Source organism: Myotis myotis, unplaced genomic scaffold (assembly GCF_014108235.1).
Source record: "Myotis myotis isolate mMyoMyo1 unplaced genomic scaffold, mMyoMyo1.p scaffold_m19_p_10, whole genome shotgun sequence".
NCBI classification, from domain to species: Eukaryota; Metazoa; Chordata; class Mammalia; order Chiroptera; family Vespertilionidae; genus Myotis; species Myotis myotis.
Window position 1 is genome coordinate 15,703,938 of NW_023416314.1, and position 17,932 is coordinate 15,721,869.

Here is a 17,932-nt window from a genome sequence, read left to right on the forward strand (position 1 = left end):
CTGTCCCAACCTCACAGGGGCCGTTTCAACCTCACCGGGGCCGTTACAACCCCACAGGGGCCGTTTCAGCCCCACTGGGGCCGTCTCAGCCTCATGGGGGTTGTCTCAGCCTCACGGGGGCTGGCTCAGCCTCACGGGGGCTGGCTCAGCCTCACGGAGGCCAGCTCAGCCTCATGGAGGCTGGTTCAGCCTCATGGGGGCCATCTCAGCAACACGAAGTTTGGCATTCTGTCTTTTGTTGGGCGGCTCCTTGCTGGACAAAATCTCCAGGCGTTCTTGGTGGCTGAATATCTGGTATGCTTGCCTGGATTTCGTTTTCTACTAAGTGCACAGACTGTTTGTCTGCCGTCTCCCAGCGTCCCATGTGACACTGGATCTGGTGGACCTGCCTGTGCATTTGCTGGTACAGTGGTTCCACATCGCCGGCCCAGCCGGGTCTGGCTCCGGCTTCCTCCAAACCTAATTCTGCTTCTTGAGTGTGTCCCTTATGTATGCGAGGAGTTGAAGTCTGCCGTTTTTTGGTTTGGGCTGCAAAAGCACAGTAGGTTCTCTTTGTGCCACTGGCACAGTTAGGGCGGGGATGTAGATTGTGTAGGGCGGGGCCTCCAGGAGTCACCAGAGTAGAGCAAAGGGCAATGGCATCTCCGCGACTTCTCGCCTCTCCAGGACTCCCTGCGCATCTCCACGTCCCTGAGTGCCGGCGAGCAGCTTCGCGAGCAAGCCACCCTCGCTCTCCGACCTGCGGCAAGGCTGTCCCGCCTCTCCCCGTAGGGGTCTGGGACCTCAGAGTCCCGCCCCAAATAAGCTCAGTGGATTCGAGAGTCTGTAACCCCTTCTGATTGAAAAAAACCCGCGCATCCAGTTGCAGCCTGCCTGGCGCGCAACTCCGTACCTCTGTTCTTGGAGCCTCTGCATATCCTACTCAGTCTCAATGCTCTTCTTTCTTTCCTTCCAGTTATAGAGCTTCCACTAGGCCAGCCTTCCCATGGTTCTGAATGACAGCTGTTTGTCTTATAGTTGGTAGTTTCGATGCTGTTGTGAGAGACAGCATGCACAGGTCCGTACCCTACGCCATCTTGGTTCTCCTCAGCGCTTGTGGCACCTCCACCTTCAGCTTTTTGGGCTTCGGCTCCTCTTCTGCCATGGCCATCTTCGCGCTCCCACCCCACTTCCAAATGCACTTCTTTACATGCTACTCTCTCCCCCCTGAAAGTCCTCACCTCTTCACTCATCCTTTACAACCCCAACATCCTCTGTCTTGGTCACAGCGCATTGTATTATTCTGAGCTCCTTTTTATCTTCCTGATGTACTTAGTTCAGTGTGAGAGCCATCACAGATACTCAAATATATACTTGTTGAGAAGATAAAGAAATGGATGATGGCATACACAGATACATTTTCTTACTGTGTTAAAAGGTAAAGAAAGGTTAGTTTGGCATGAATTGTTCTGCATTGGTTCTTTGTGATCACAACTTTTTTTTTTATATTCATTGATCTGATATATATTTCTCCTGGGTCGAAGTAAAAATCTCCAGAAACCCTTTTATTTTTGAAAAATGAGGAAAAATGTACTCCCTTCTCCAGTTTTCTGATAACTGAGCTTCTTGTTCTGCATTTTTACCTTAACATTCCAGAGTGTGCTTTGGTTATTAAGTGTGTCTATTTATGAGAATTTGGATTCCAGATATTTAGATTTACATCAGAGCAACAGTGTAATATGATTACCACACAGGGAGTTGATGGGGTGATTAATCCAAATGTAGCTACTGATTTGCTTGGCGACCTCAGCCATTTCTCATTCCAAGCCTTTCATTTTCTCATCTATAAAATAAAAGCATTGGCTTCATTCATCAAGGTCTCATTCCTCCCCAGGATTCTACTGTGCTCTCAGAACACTGTGACCTGATGTTAGCTCTCAATGATACTGAATATTTGGACTGAACAATTGGACTCGATTTAAAGGTCAGTGCTCAGCCCAGTGGGGGAGTTGACTCTGTAAACCTATGATTTGTTCAGCCTCTGCTTGACTATTTCCTGTCATTTAATTACTTTCACAAAAGGCCTCTCATTCCATATGAAACAACTCTCATTGCAAGTTTTTCTGACATTGACTCTAGATGTATTTATTTCTCTCAGGCTTCTATGGGTTGTTTCTGGTTTTGCCCTATGGAATGGAATTGCTCTTTTATAAGTGACATACCTCCAGATATTTGAAGACAATAGTAATACCCCAGCCATGAGCCACTTATTCTCTAGGTTAAAAATCTAGTTTCTTTAACAATTTCTCATATGACCAAATTGCTCCTCATTCCTGCTGCAGCCTGATTGTATGTTTGCACCTCAGTGACTTTGCCGTTCTTTGCTGGCGGTGGTACCCTTCCTCCCTTTCTCCATACACTGATTTACTCGTTCTTCAAGGCCCAAGTTAAACCCTTTCCTCTTCCAGACATATCCTGTCCTCTGTCCTCTGTGCTTTATAAAGGCTTTACTATGTCTTATAGTGATTTTTATACTGTATTTTAAGTTTTCTTTAACATATCCAGGTGTTCTGTGATTGCAGGGACCTTAACTGACTTGTTCAATTCCTGGAACATGATAGACATGCATGAGTGAGTGAGTGAGTGAATGAATGAATGAATGAATGAATCTATCTTCTAACATATACTATGGGTTACAGTATAAAGTAGGTGCTCAGGAAGTATTTATAGAAGAATTAATGAATACATGGATGAACAAATGAATACACTATTGCTTTGGTATATTTTATCCTTTGAATCCTCTTAAAATATTGAACCTAGTCCTAGAAAGAAACATAAAACTCCAGATGCCATTCAGCCAGTATAGATGGTATGGAGGATTGGCTACTCACCTTTTTCTTGAAATTATCCTCTTTTAATTTCAGAATTCACATTCCCATGAACAGAGAATAGAGAAGCTAAGTTAAGACCTCTTATTTTGTTTTACCTTCTGGCCTACTCTTAGCTCTCAAAGACATTCTTTTGTTTTTCACTTTTTTTCTTCCTCCGGTCTTTCATGCTTGTCTATGTCAATATGCTTGCCTCTTTTGTCCTTATTATGAATATTGTGCTTATGATATGGTAACTTCATTTTCAAGGTCCATCTAACAATCATGAAATATCTTTCCTTAACATAAAAAAGTTAATTACTGCCCGGCCAGTGTTGCCAAGTGGTTGAGTGTTGATCTATGAACCAGGAGGTCATGGTTGATTCCTGGTCAGAGAACATTCCTTGGGCTTCAGGTTTGATGCCCAGTAGTGTGCGCGCAGGAGGCAGCCAATCAATGATTCTCTCTCATCATTGATGTTTCTCTCTTTCCTTCTTCCTTCCTCTCTGAAATCAATAAAAACATATTAAAAAATAATAATTTTTAAAAGTTAATTACCTGCAAGACTTCAGAAAAAATGATTATTTAGAAGCTCTCTGTTGCGTTTTAAAGTGATATAAGCTTTTATAAAAATAAAAGCTATAATTTAATGCAATCCTAGTATAGATTTATGTGAAATTTGCTCAGAACTACTTAGAATGTTATTTCCTCCAATTATTAAAATACGAATGCCTTCCATAACTTCCACATCTTATCTAAGCAAATGCCTATAGATACAGGCACTGAATGGCTCATATACAGGTGAAACAAATACAGAGGATAGCTTTGAGTGTGGGAATAATGGAAAATGCAAAATGAAATGACACCAACTATTGCTGTAAGTGCTATGAGCTGTGTATCCTGTTTATTTGATTGGGAAAAGGGCATGAAAAAAAGACAGTAGGGCTAAGGGAAAACAAGCAAACTCTTCAGACTTTTTGTATATGCATAATATAAAGAATGGAAAAACAAAACCAGAGATTCTTCAGAAGTATAAACAAGCACTTATTGCCTTACTTTATTGGAAAATTATATATTCTCTAGGTTAGAGTGACCTACTCTTAATCTCTCCTGATTGGACATGTTTTCTGAAATATATGTTCTTACTAGAGGCCCGGTGCATGAAATTCGTGCATGGGCGGGGGGTGTCCCTCAGCCCAGCCTGCACCCTCTCTAATCTGAGACCCCTTGGGGGATGTCCAACTGCCGGTTTAGGCCCGATCTGTGTGGGATCAAACCTAAACCAGCAGTCGGGCATTCCTCTCACAATCTGAGACTACTGGCTCCTAACCACTTGCCTGCCTGCCTGTCTAATGCCCCCAACTACTTCTGCCTGCCAGCCTGATCACCCGCTAACCACTCCCCTGCCTGCATGATGGCCCCCAACTGCCCTCCCCTGCTGGCCATCTTGTGATGTGAGGGTGTGAAGGTCAATTTGCATATTACCTCTTTATTATATAGGGTAAGCCTTTTCCCATAGCTTGGGGTTGATGGCCTGCACCTGCAGCAGCAAGATAAGATGAATCCCCCTGTCCTCCCTTGACCCCCTTGACTGACTCATGCCCACCCCTCTGTTTGACCAACAGGTGCAACCCACATCCTGACCCTACCTTGCATACTTTTACTCTATACAAGAGAACCTAACCACCCCCTCAGGAATGATACCAACACACCCCCTCGGGGCTGACACCAACACACTAGTCTCAGCCCACTGTGAGAGAATGGAATAACATTTCTTAAATTCTCACCGTGTTTCTTGGCCTGTCTCCTGTCGGTGCCAACCTAACACTCTACAATCCAGTTTCCAGAGAATAATTAAATGAAAATAATATCAACTAGGAAGAGAAAAGTACAATGAGCCATATTCTAGCAATGACATGGCCTTCAACTTAAAATCTAAATTTAGAAAATTACTCCACTACTTACAAAATAGAAATGGTCAACAGAATCCCCATAAATATGTAAAAGTAAATGAGAGATCAGCAGAAATCAATATTTCAATGAACAGCAACTTCTTTTAAATATTAAACTCTATATACTTCTGAGAAGATGATCTGTTCATGTTTTTATCCTGGATGAGAAAAATATAGCAGGGGAATTTGTATGTCCACTTTGTGGGTCTGACCCTTCCAAAAGTCAGGCTGGGGAAGAACAGTTCACTATAAACTAGAAAATCTGTTCATTAGTAACTGAGGGTCCACTGTTCTCTTTGCCTTCTCATAACCCTTATTTATTAGCTGTAGGAAAAGCTCTGGATTCAAAGCCAGATGATTTACCTGGGTGAATTCCAGGATTTGTCATAAAGTCCTAATAAGATAAGGCATGGCAAAGCATGTCATAGAATCTTAAAATGCTGTTCAGTACTTTTAAATGGTATTAACATCAATACTGCAATGATTAACGTTGTGAAATGAATAACTGAATTCATGGAATTCCAAATTTATTGATTGTTAGACGTGATTGGAAACTAGTCTAATGCATGTGTCACCTTAAAATTTCTACAACTATGATTCACACATAACTGACCATTTAATGAACTTTTAAAGCCAATTGGCAGTTTGAACCTCTTCAGTCGATGAAGAAACAACTTGCTTGGTATATACGTGGGGAAACCAATGTTCCAAGAAGACATTCTTGCTAATGTTAGTGGGAAACTTGTAATTACAAAACAAGGGTGGAATTGGCATTTAAGTCATTAATTTTTGCTTAGTAAATTTGAGGGAAGAGCAGAGATGTTTGGAATTTGTTAATATTAGCCAAAAGAATCACCCAAGAATTCCACTGCAAAAATTTTTTGTTGTTTTAGTGTGTGTGTGTGTGTGTGTGTGTGTGTGTGTGTGTGTGTGTGTGTTTAACTGCTGGGAAGCTTAATAATAGAAGCTATAACTCCTGAACCCACTTGGCTTGTTATTGATAGATCTGGTCTATTACCTTTGAAATGTGTGATTGCAATAGATACATTTTTACATTAGGTCACTAGTTTACTATGTTTGGCCTTGCTTGTTCAATTTGTAAGTGGCTTTCTTCTGATATTGCTCTCTGTGTTTCCTCTGTTCCACATTACTTGACTTCTCTTTCTCTGAGACTGAAATATAAGTTTATATACTTTGCTCCTCATCAACAGTAATAATTTTAAAATGTATACATACGGCATATATATGTGAAGTTTGTATTGAACATTCAATGGGAATTTCCTGATTGTAACTCTTCAAATTTACATTTCAACTGATTGAATACACTGTTCATGAAAAATAGTTATTTTCTTGCCTTTTTAAAAAAAAAGAAACACTAAGCAATGTTTATTGTGCAATTCCAACAGTTATTTGTGGAATCTTTGTTTAGAGTTATTTTTATAGCCATCCATTTCAGCTGCCTAGTTTTAAACACTAAAAGCACAGATGATTCATGTTGTAATTTTAAAAATATTTTAAGACTACTCATAATTCATATATTATTTCTTTCATGAAACAATCAAAATAATTTTATTACCTAGAAGAAAATTACTGAAACAGCATCCTTCCAATGTATCTACATATAACCTCAGTAAAACTTCAAACAAAAAATAGCAGATGAGGAAATAGGATTTCTCAGTCACTGGGAGTGTTTGAATTTTTTTTTGTTAATCCTCATGAGAGGATATATATATATTTTTTCATTTATTTTTAGAGAGAATGGAACGAAGGGGAAGGAGAGAGAGAAACCTTGATGTAAAGGAGACACACTGATTGGTTGCCTCCCGCATGTGCCCCAACCAGGGCCTGGATCAAACCTGCAACCCCGGTATGTGCCCTTGATCAGGAATTGAACCCATGACCCTTCGGTATGGGGACCTACACTAACCACTGAGAACACTGGCCAGGGTGAGTGTTTGAACTTTAAGATGAGAAATCGACTGGTATTTTTTTTTTTTTTTTTACATTTCCTATGAATTTAGAACTTACATGTGGCATCTGGACTCAGATCTCTGGGGAGGCTTTACATGGCTTCCACCTCAATTTGTTTCATTTTCATTTGCTTCTTTTCCAATTTCTTTTGCTCACACCTCACTCAAGACAGCTTCCTCTAGCCTGAGCAGTTTCTCATCTATGATTTGCTTTTCTCTGCTCTTTTCTTCTCCTCACACTGAGACTGTGCCACTTCTGGGCTTTGCACTTGCTTCAGCTTCTAGATGATTTCTTGGACTTTAGCTCTGTTCTTATCTGACTTTTGTTTGCCTCCCCTGTTGAGTCAGAAGTCTTTGGCTTTGTCACTGGAATACATCACCATGTTCATCGGAGGTAGCAAAGCCCCCATATCCTCTGGGTAAATATCGCCTGAGCCAGGCACATGAAATGCAAACAGTAATCCTCTTTGTGTCAGGTAGTTTTAAAGGGTCACCTTCCTCTTGCATAATTTCTGGACCCAAGAACTGATTGAAAAATGAGTGGATTCAATCTTGTCAGCATAGTGTGTTAGCAAGTGAACTTTTGTGTCTGGAATTCCCTGTGACTTCTCCAACCTGATAGCATGGCCAAGGAGTCTGGCAGTCCATACTTTGCTCCAGATGTAGGTTTGTCACAATACCCACTGCTGCATCTCGTTCTGCAGTCTCACCAAGGCTTTCTGAGTGCCAACAGCAAACACTTAGTAGGTATCCAGGGCCTCATTATTCATGGTCACTTTTGTTTGCACTTGGTCACTCACGGGTGTCACCAACTGGGCCAGGACATTCAGTAAGTCCTGTCTCCTGAGGAGCCTGAGCTGACAGGAATCCCTTCACAGCACACTCGACCAGAAGGCCCCAGGGTTCAACTTTCTCATTCCCCTGGTTCAGCTTTCCTGTGCTTGATGCTTCTACTAAGGCTAAGTTCCTCTCTGAAAGCTCTGTCTGAGTGTCAAACCAGGCCCGAGCAAGGGGACTGCTTTTATTCTTCCCAATGAAGCAGACCCGTCACCATCAAAATCCTATATAATAAAAGCAAAATATGCTAAGTGTCCCACCGATAGGTTGACCAATAGGTCAACCGTTCGGTTGACTGCTTGACCAGTCGCTATGACATGCACTGACCACCAGGGGGCAGATGCTTTGACCGGTAGGTTAGCTTGCTGCTGGGGTCCAGCTGATGGGGACTGGACAAGAGGGCCAGACATGCCCTGGAGCCCTCCCCTGGTCCCTCCCCAGCCAGCCAATCAATTGGGACTGGGCAAGATGGCCCCCATTGGCCCCAATTGCTGGCCAGGCTGAGGGACCTACCCGTGCATGAATTCGTGCACCGGACCTCTAGTTTCTAGATAATATTTTCCCAACTGTTCTGGAGGTGTGCAGGAACATCAACAATTGTTATTAGGTCTTTATTTTTCTAGAAGTTTCTATTTGTCTTCATAACCTTCAAATTCTTCATTGTCGGATGACTCACTCTCAGGATCTCCCTTCTGGGTATCTGCATCTTCAAAATCTCTTTGATTTTCACCTGACCTTCCCAACTCCACAGCTGCTTTGTCTTCATCATCTTCAGTGGTCATCACCCATTGAGCTTCAGTAACAGCATCTGCTGTGATGTCCTCATGTTCAGCAAAGTCACTATCATCATACTCAACTACGTGTTCCTTAGCCTCGAAACCTCAAACTTGGCTTCAGAGAAACTCCCTCCCCTCACCCCGAATACCAAAAGGATGAAACAGCGTGGAAGGTCTTGCTGCACCTGTATCCAGGGCTAGAAACCGGCCAGTGCTCCTGCGGCCACCACCTCTGCCCCGCTTGACTCTCAGCTGCCACCTGTGTGGTCACCGCAGTCTTACTGCCCTCAGATAAGCTGTGCCAGGCAGCTCAATCAGCCACACCATACTTCACGTAGCTTCTACCATCCTTTCAGGTCTAGTTTGCTAAAGTAAACTTCTTTGATGCACAAAAATAGAAAGTACTGAAAATGCATAAATGAAATTAATCTTTGATTTAAAATCTCTAGTTTTAGAGAGTCGTGGGCTATTAGGAACTGTGATGATATGGTGGGAAGAGTTCCTACCTCACAGTATTCTCACAGCATGTAAGTGCTTGGAATAATATTGTGTCTGATATGTGCTCAATAAATGTTTGCTATTTTCTTCTGATTATTAATTTAAATAAACCCAGGGGTATTCAGTGAGGAAATGTTTTTGTCTGCCTACCTGCAGAAATTCTTTCTATATGGAAATTTACTTTCCCCTTTATTTTTTTTAAATATCTTATTCTCCTTGCTCTCTCCTCCTTTGTTTATTTGTTTTTACTGTTGAAAAAGTAAAGTTGTGGTTTGGTAACCCCAAAACAGCAATTCAATTCAACCTGGCCACTTAGCAGCCTGGGAGACAAAACAGTGTGCTGGGCTTTTGCTAATACTGTTTTCCTCTTGTCTCTAAGCATGCAAATTCTATTCTTCAGGTTCCAACTCTTGTTCTTTTCCTAGATCAATCCAGAGCACATTAAGGTCTGTTAAACTAATCCAATACCTACTATCTATAGCAGTGATGGCGAACCTATGACATGCGTGTCAGAGGTGACATGTGAACTCATTTTTTTGGTTGACTTTTCTTTGTTAAATGGCATTTAAATATATAAAATATATAAATATAAATATAAATATAAATATAAAATATATAAATATATAAAATGTGACACAGCACCAGAGTTAAATTAGGGTTTTTCAAAATGCTGACACGCCGAGCTCAAAAGGTTCGCCATCACTGATCTATAGCATACATTTATTGTTTCCTATGCACCTGTTTTATGTTTTTCTCTAAGGCAATGATTGAGGTTCCTCAATGCTTTAGACCTCACTCAGGCAATTACCCCATCTCCCTTCCCCACCCCCATCAAGTATCTACCATAGGGTTATATACACAATAGATTCTCCTTAGAAAATATTAGGTAAGTAGAATCACCTTACCTCACTCAAATGGTTGTTTTGATATCATGTAGTTATAACCTAATTATACCAGAAAAAAAGATTCTTTTTTAATAATGTATTCTACCATCCAAATTATGCTCTTGTCAGAAAGTTTCTCTTAGAAATTATCCCAATTCATCACTTTTGCAGTTAATGTTAGCAACTAGATAAAATGAAAGGAGGAAATGTGATAATTATCATGGCTAGTTATTTTGATTTTTAAAAACAGTTATTTCATAAAGATTTAAACATTTTTAAGAAATATTTTTATTGATTGCAGAGAGGAAAGGGGAGAGAGAGAGAGAGAGAGAGAGAGAGAGAGAGAGAGAGAGAGAGAGAGAGAGAGAGAGAGAAACATCAGTGATGAGAGAGAATCATTGATTGGCTGCCTGCTGCATACCCCACACTGGGGATCGAGCCTGAAACCTGGGCATGTACCCTGACTGGGAATCAAATCGTGATCTCCTGGTTCATAGGTCGATGTTCAACCACTGCACCATGTTGGCTGGGTTTCATAGAGATTTTTATAAGAATTTATATTGTTTGTTCAAGGAATTTTAAGACTTTGGAGTCTGTGATTGAAGAAGTATGTTCCCAGGTAAATCCTAGGTATTTGAAAGTTGAGAATTGTTGTTTTGATTCTTAATATGTTAGAAAGTGAATTTATGTTTTGCATTTCTTGTTAAACTTTGCATTATATGGTTTTTAAGTTATTTGGGGAGGTTATTGCTTGGCTCAATAAGACAGATTTTTCTGAAAGCTGGAAACTTCTGCGTGTGTGTGTGTGTGTATATACACAGACACACAATTTTATCTTGTCATAGCCTATAGTCCTCTAGTCCTAAACTTTAACAAAACCCATCTTACATTATACTGTTAAAAGCAAGTTTGTCTATATCTGACACCCTCCACTTCCATCAGACTATAGTTTCTCAAGCCAATATAGGTGTCTATGTTATATAACGGGTGAGGCACAGAGTAAATGTTTATTGTTTTAAACATCAAATATATTTTTATTGCTCTTTAATACATATGAAATATTGTGTATATTAAATATATATTTTTACCGTGGGAAAAACATCTAAGCATATATTTACTTACATTTCTTTGGTATCTTTTACCCTTCTGGGTACATAGTAGGAGATGAATGTGAGTAAACCAAGCTGTGTTCAATAAGAATTCAGGTTTTGTTAATGATTTAAAGTGAGAAGTAGGCAAATATTTAATTTACATGTTAAAGCAAAACAGGGAAAAAAAATAAAGCCTTCACCTGGTCTTATTTCTGGAAGAGTAGCTCAGCAAGGCTGAACAAGTCTTTTTTTTCAAACTGGTTTCTGTAGCTGGGTGAGCTTATGTATCAACCCAGAGTCTTTCACAACCAGCTGAGCCATTGTCTCCTGATGTCTTCTTATTTCTGGCCAGAACATGAGGTTGGCAAAATTATCCAAAACATTGCATCCTAAGCCGCTCTAGATATAGCCAAGAATTTTGATTTTCAAAACAGAAATGTGCAACTGGTTAATCTACTAAGTGGAAAATTCATCATTTTTCAGCAAATGATTTATTTTTCTCTGATTATAAGCATGTTTAGATGGATAATGTTTTGGATGCATAAATCATTATAAAGCAAACCCCCATGTCCATTTTATTTATAAGAACATCCAACTGACAGATATCGCTTTTCCTCCAATACTGTCTAAGAATAAGAAGCTAGTAAAATTTGCTCAACAATGTACAAACATCAACAAAAAGACATCAATCTGAGATTGAGAATTCAAGCTCAGATAAAGTTTCAGAGCATGTTGTACTCTAGGCTTGTGTATATTCTTACACAGTTGAGCCAGCGTGGTCACCATCAGACCAGCTAAGTCACATGAACACCAAGAGGTGTTCTGCTTGCCCTCCACCTTTTCTGTGTCCAGGTCCTGTCTTATTGCCGTATTCAATTCATGCAAACTCTCTCCAAGGAACTTTAGGTACCTCTCATACTTAAAGGGGGGAAATAACTAATATTTATTGAGCTCCTACTATGTGCTTAGTACTTTAGAAATATTATCTCATCCAATCCTTACAATCCTGAGGTGGATTTTATAAGCCTCAGTTGACATATGGGAAAATTTATACTAAAAAAAAGCACATACATAATAACTGAGAGAACTAGTACTTAACACCAAGGTTTCTATTTTCAAGTCTTGTATGCTTATCACTCTTTCAGGATCTAGTACCACATAGTGAGAGGTCAGTGACTCTTGACTGAATGAATGGAGTCCATGGACAAGTTGAATCTTTTAAAACCAACCTTCTTTTCTTCTCTCTCTCCTCCTTTCCTTCTTTCCTCCCTTCCTTCACCCTGCCTTCCTTCCTTTTCTCCTTCCTTCATTTCCTCCTTCTTTTCTTACTTTCTTACCCCATGGTAAATATTTATTGGAGTGGATTTAGGGAACTACTTTCCCTATGTGCCATGGCCTTTGGGGCTAGGTTCAGGATCTGAAGGAGGGGGCCAACGCACAAATGAAAATGCTATACAAGAAATATGAATGTAGAAGGCATTGGGGGCCAGGTGGAGACCTCTTTCCTGAAGAGGCACACACTTCTTCTGGCCTGGTCCACTTTTTATTTACTTGAATACACATTTTCCCTTTAGCAATGCATACAGGCAGATCAAAGGTAAAGTTTGGTATACAATGTAAAGATTATAAGGTCAGGAAATCGCCTCGAGCCATTGCAGTCACAGCTGATTCATCCCTGCTGAATATCAAAGTCCATTTGCCTTCCAATGTTAACTGTTGTTTGCTTTAGCCTCCAGCACCTATGAATGAGAGCATGCTCAAAGTCACTAATTATCCGAGAGATGTAAATCAAAATGACAATGCAGTGCCATCTCACACCTGTCAGAATGGCTATAATCAACAAATCAGCAAACAACAGGTGCTGTCGAGGATGCGGAGAAAAAGGAACCCTCCTGCACTGCTAGTGGGAATGCAGACTGGTTCAGCCACTGTGGAGAACAGTATGGAGTTTCCTCAAAAAACTAAAAATGGAACTCTCTTTTGACCCAGTCATCTCACTTCTAGGAATATATCCCAAGAGACTAGAAACACCAATTGGAAAGGATATATGCATCCCTATGTTCATAGCAGCACAATTCACCATAGCTAAGATTTGGTAACAGCCTAAGTGTCCATCAGCAGATGAGTGGATTAAAAAACTGTGGTACATCTACACAATGGAATACTATGCTGCTGTAAAAAAGAAGGAATTCTTACCTTTTGCAACAGCATGGATGGAACTGGAGAGCATTATGCTAAGCGAAATAAGCCAGTCAGAGAAAGATAAATATCCATTTTTATCCCTCTCCTTTCCTACCTGAATTCATCCCTTCTTTGGACCAAAGCTGAATAAATACAGTGTTAAATAAAATTTTGTGTGTCCCCCCTGACCCCATTTTATTTTTTATAAAAAGATGAAACATATTTCTCTTCACCTCAACAAAACTAAAATACCTGCAACAAATGCAATTACATTTTGTTTAAATTCTGTGGACAGACAAGTGGGTAGTCCTCAGGTGGAGAGCCTTTTCTTTCTAGAGGACTTACTGCAATCTGGGTGATCAACCAAGATCCAAGGAGAAACCTTCTGAATAATTATGATTTGTGATGTTGTGTAAGGCTAGTTCTGTTTCCCTTAGAAGGCTAGAATATTCTGCTAAATCATGGTGAACTCTGTTTTATTTACCGTCATCATTTAGCTCTTGAGTCACAGTTTAGGTTTTGTCATAAGAGAAGGCAGGTTTGCCTTAAGGCTGGTTGTCTGGCAGTAGAGTTCAATGAGGCCATTGATCGGCATTCCTGTTTAGCTTCAGGAAATCTCTTGTTTACTGAAACTGGACACATAATCCTCTGCTATTTCCTGTTTTTTGATAAATAGCGATATTTTCTGGGATGGAAAATACATGTCATTCTCTTGAAGGCTTCATGTGATTTTAATCTGAAAGTACTGTAATTAGTAGCTACATTTCTTTATATATAGTCATACATTTTACTAATAGTCTTTACTGGGAATTCCATGCGTACCATTAATAGTATATTAAATTTTGAGCCACATGCCAGCTTTTCGGAAAGTTTGTCCATTATGATAACATGTTTTATATTTGAGTTATTTTGAGTGCTGCTTTTTATTTTTCATTTAAGAATTGTATGAATTTGCTCTTAGAATATTGGCTAACCCCATCTGGAAGTTGTCATATGACAGGATATAATCTCTGAATCTTCAATTAGTAGAAAAAATACATGAATCAGACAGCCCAAAAAGCAATGCAAAGGAAGTCTTAAAATGCAGTTTAAAAAAAAATGCAGTTTTACCCGGCTGGGTGTGGCTTGGAGGTTGAGCATCAACCTATGAACCCAGAGGTTACCGTTTGATTCCCAGTTAGGGCACATGCCCAGGTTGTGGGCTCAATCCTCAGTGCGGGGTGTGCAGGAAGCAGCCAATCAATGATTCTCTCTTATCACTGAGGTTTCTATCTCTCTCTCTCTAATAGTCCCCCTCTGAAATCAATTTTTTTTCAAAAGTTAAAAAAAATGCAGTCATATCACTTCTGCCTTAATCAAGAATTAAATTAACATGTGATGTTGAGACTTCATCTACTACTAGGCACACTCTTAGAATCTCAGCTAGTACTGACCTGACCACACAGCAGATGTTAAGTACTTTTTCTCGGCTACCACTGAAGCTTTATTAATTTCATTTATTTGTCTGGATTTTCTGATTAAACTGTGAGCTCTTTGAGTGCTGTGTCTGTAAAAAGTATTTATAAGAGAACCAGAGTACCTAAGAGAAGCATGTGTCTATCATTTCACTCTTTATCCAATCCCAGAGTTACCCCTCCTACTTTACTTTCTCCCACCTCTCTAATCCGTCACCAATGGATTTCAAGTAATGTCTCCTCCAATTACATTTCCTCTTTTGATGGAAATTGATAAAACTAGGTAAAAAACCACCATTCTCTGGAGCATTATCTTTAATTCGTTGAGATTTTGCTTCCCGGCAATAGTTGACAGTTTGGTTCAAATAAACTCACAAAAATTCCTTACAGTTTGAATGTTAACCCTGGGTAAACAGTTAAATTTTACTGAGTATTACTGTGGGTGTATTACTTTCCACTCTTTCTCTTGGGCAAAGCTCCTTCCACCTTTTTTTCATGTACTTGGTCCTTTGCCTTCAAAGAGTACAGTAATCTATGCAAACTTTCAAAATGCCAGAAAAAACAGACAGAATATAATAAGATTAATGAGAAGTTGTATAACCTAAAATGACATTTCTGCCCAGCCTGATTCTTTCTCCAGGCCTGTGGGACTGTGGGGTAGCAGTGGTTGGGTGTAATGTTAAAGGAGAAAGGAGGTGAGTCAAGAGGGAAGCAGGGATGGCTACCTTGGGTAAACCTGAAGTTAGGATAGGAGAAAGCTTCAAAAAAAGTTACCCTCTCCCGCCCCTCTCTGTAGGCCCAAGGACATTGGTTCATCTGCTATCCCCAAGCAAAACCCTAGAAGAAGCTTGCCTAAGGATACCAGGTTTATTAAAATATTTCTCACCTCTTCAAACTGCTCATCCATATGTATTTCTTATAATCTGTGCTAGGAATCATCAAGTCAAATTGACTCTCTCCTGAGGCTCAACTATCCAATTAGGCATCACATGCTGCCATTTTTACTTCTAAGGCTTCTATTGTATGTTTCATGTATCCATTTATCCATCCGTCCATCCATCCATCCATTTTGTGTGTGTGTGTGTGTGTGTGTGTGTGTGTGTGTGTGTGTGTGTGTGTATTGTGTTCTAGATTTTGTATGAGGTGTCGGGGATTCAGACATGATTAAGACATGGACCTTGTTTTCGCTTTCAAAAAGCTCACAGTAAGTCTCAAAACACAAGCCAAATCCCATTACCTACAAAATTAAGCTTAGACACTTCAGTGTGGTGGCACTCAGGGCCCTCCCTCCACGATCAGGAGAGAGGGCCCTCCCTCCAGAGCCTCTCCTGCCACCTGTCCCACACTGCTCTCCACTCATGCAGTATTCACACCTGACTGTTCTTTGACTTTCGGCATCTCCACCCTTCGCTCATGCCCAGACTATGCGTTCCCTGCTGCTTGACCTAGTGAAAACCCTGCTCATCCTCCAAAGCTCAGCTCCAAGGCCCGCTCCTCCTTGAAGTTCGCTGCACCATGCACTCAGGATTGCTCATTTTTCTTGCTATGATCTCACAGTGCTGACGCCTCAAGAATAGGATTTATCTTGTCAGCCTGGAATACATGTTCATTATTTGTCATTGTTGCTCTGCCATTAGACGACAGGCACCTCTAAGGCAATAATGATTCATGCATCTTTTTATTCCCTCTACCTCCTTACAGGGTGAGAGCTGGGCAAATCTCATATTGAATTATCCGATATCACCACATGCAGTACCCTTTTTACTTAATAATACTTTAGAGTAATTATATATTTCAAAAGTATAAACTCTTTTCCCTACCTCATTTTTCTCCTGACCCTTACATCTTCCACTTTTGGTGAATAAAATTCTTCCCACCAAATGAATCTACTCGCAGGGAGCAATGGTCTGACTGCCATTACTGCTTTGAAGGAGAGGTGCCACCCACATAACCTAGGAAAGGCAGACTCAGCTTCGATTCAAATCCAGACCTGTCGTGTGACCTTGAAACAGTTATATTATTTTAATTATTTTCTCTGTGCCTCATTTCCTTAACTATGTATGAAAAAGGCGGTTAATAAGGTTTATCTCATAGGATGGTTGTAACAACTAACTGAAACATGTGTGGAGCACATAGAATAGTGTGTAGAATATGGCAAGCACCCAGTAAATGTTAGCTCTAAAACCACTTCCAAAAAGAATGCTGTGATGAAATTTATTTCTTTGTTAATCCTCACCTGAGAATATTTTCCCATTAATTTTAAAAAATATATATTTTATTGATTTTTTACAAAGAGGAAGGGAGAGGGATAGAGAGTTAGAAACATTGATGAGAGAGAAACATCAAACCGGTTAGGGCTTTTCCGTTAATTTTTATTTAATTTTTATTTTTAGAGAGAGTGGAAGGGTGGGGGAGAGATAGAGAGAGAGGAACATCAATGTGAGAGAGACACGTTGATTGGTTGCCTCCGTCACACACCCTAACCAGGGTTGGGATTGAGCCTGCAACCCAGATATGTGCCCTTGACTAAAATTGAATCTGGGACCCTTCCAGTGCTCTAATTATTGAGCCAAATGGGCTAGGGCCTGTGATTTTATAAGAACACAAGCAGAAAAATAAAGATTTAGTAAGTTTTTCTGAATATATCAGAACATTTCTTAGATTGTGCCATTTAGTTACTGAATTAGTTTTGGATTAATTTTCTCAGTATGTTGCACTTTAAATGAAATGTTCACAAGAATCATGACATAAAGTTTAAAACATGAAGTCATTCATTTTCAGGATTTTTAAAGAAAACTTAACCTACATTCTACTTGTCCCCTTCAGCCCTCTCCCTCACTTGGCTTTCTCATTACATCTGTATGCTTTTGCCTTTTACCCTGGTGAGAATATCTTTACTTCCTTTGCTTAAGTCTATATTCATCACCTTTTAAAACAACTTGTTCAGAAGCCTGCTGCTCTAAGTTTTTTTCTGATTCCACCTAGTGGTAACAGCCCAAGGGGTAGAAGCCCTTTCACCATTTAGAATTTGTTCATACTATTCATAAATATTTTAAATCTACCTCATATTTTCTCTCTCTGAATCCTGGGTCATTTTCCCCTCAGGATTTTTCACATGACTTGATAAGATTCCAGTTAAGAACAGAAAATCCTATAATAACAACATTAAAAAAAAAAGCAGGAATTGGATAATAGTGTCACACAACTATGGTTGGTTGGATACTAAGAAGGTTTCTCGCCAAACACATTTGGCTTATGTACAACACTAAAATAGAGGATATTAACTAAATTGAAGATGGGAAATAAAAAGTAGCTGAACTCTTGGGAGCCAATTGTCTAGTGTATCCATAATTTACTCATTCATTCAGAATATTTTAAGAACATATTATATTGGGTGCTATGAAAATTCAAAATGAATAAGTCATTGTATTCACCTTTGAGAA

General features: G+C 39.9%; 1 pseudogene; it reads right to left on the reverse strand.

Annotated features, from left to right (window-relative positions):
• Window positions 1-6,860: 6,860 nt before the first annotated feature.
• On the reverse strand, window positions 6,861-13,525 carry LOC118664133 (annotated as a pseudogene).
• Between the last annotated feature and the right edge of the window lie 4,407 nt (window positions 13,526-17,932).